General features: G+C 51.9%; 1 pseudogene; it reads left to right on the forward strand.

Annotated features, from left to right (window-relative positions):
- Window positions 1–7: 7 nt before the first annotated feature.
- Window positions 8–969, forward strand: LOC149335747 (uncharacterized; annotated as a pseudogene).
- Window positions 970–1,328: the final 359 nt, after the last annotated feature.

Below are 1,328 nucleotides of genomic sequence, written 5' to 3' on the forward strand. Positions count from 1 at the left end.
TTTGGCGACACCGGACCAACATTCGGGGCACGGGAGCGCCGCGACTCCTAGCGACGTCTCCGCCCAGCTGCAAGAAGTCGAGGTGCCCCTGAAGGACCCCTTGCCGGCACATCACGCCCATGAAGGGGCGACTGTGTTGTCCGTGATGCTGGCCCTTGAGGCTCGTGTGAACGAGCTCGGCCAAAATAAGCGAGTGCACGAAGATACACTGAACGAAATGAGGGTCGCGTTGGGGGGGGGGGGGGGGGGGGGGGGGGGTTGGAGACGCCGAACGCCGAGGTGACGCAGGCTTTGGGCAAATTTCTGGCTATCCTGAATGAAGCCCGCAAAGCACAGCAGGGACATTGCGCGGCTGAAGGAAGCTCAGTTTCTGGAGCGTCGGAGGTAAAGGAGCCGCCAGTGAAACCGCGCCAGGAAAACACTCGCGACCTTCAGAACTTGGTAGGCATGGTTAGCGGGGCGGTTGGCTACCTGGAACAGATTCTTCAGTGCGCTCGTTTGAAGCTGGCATCCTTGGGCCATCTTTTCATCGCGGTGGAGCAGGTGCATAAATGTCTGCCAAAGTGGATCCGGTTAGGCAGGATGGAGAAAAAGCGAGTGCATTTTGTCGTGACTGTGCATCACCCTAGCAGACTCCATGCGGACTTATCTTACGGTAGCACTGTATCCGCTGAGGTGAGAGCGTGTCGCCAGAAGCAGGCGTGTTTCACAGTTCGCGTCGGAACTGCGGGACAGAATTACACGCGTCTGGAAGTGGCGTTTATTTCGAGCAACGCGTGTGAAGTTCCCCATCTTGAAAAAGCCTTGACAGTGCAGCTTAGGAAAGGCCATTGTTGTGCCAACTTGCTGGAAAGATATTGTGCTTCTCCCATGCGCTTTCGGCTATTTTATATCAGTGCAGATGTATGCCGTTGGTCGGGATATCCAGGTACAGATGTGATCAAATTTGACGTCTCACTTGAGGAGTGATTACTGGTTGTCAGCGCTTCTGTTGCTACCTCTGCCTGATTCTTGACTTCTTCAGTTCTAGCTGTTTTGAATACTTTTCCACTCTTTTAATTTAACATTGTAGTGCAGACCATTACGCTGTGCGCAGGTGTGCACACTGCGCTTGTTTCTTTTTTACTTTGGGAAATCTTTTGCCGACAGATTCGGAGTAAAGAATTCACAAATTTCCTCCTGCGCATATCTGTACTTGCTCGATTTTTCTTTTTTTGCGGCACGAATCTTCGCAAAATACCATATGTCTCGCATCAGCCTTCAACTTCAGATGTTAAAAAGCATCTTGTTCTTATGCGCTTTGATACCGGTCTTATGCTATACTGGCA

This window comes from Amblyomma mixtum, chromosome 7, assembly GCF_055824585.1.
Source record: "Amblyomma mixtum isolate Tamu chromosome 7, ASM5582458v1, whole genome shotgun sequence".
Lineage (NCBI taxonomy): Eukaryota > Metazoa > Arthropoda > Arachnida > Ixodida > Ixodidae > Amblyomma > Amblyomma mixtum.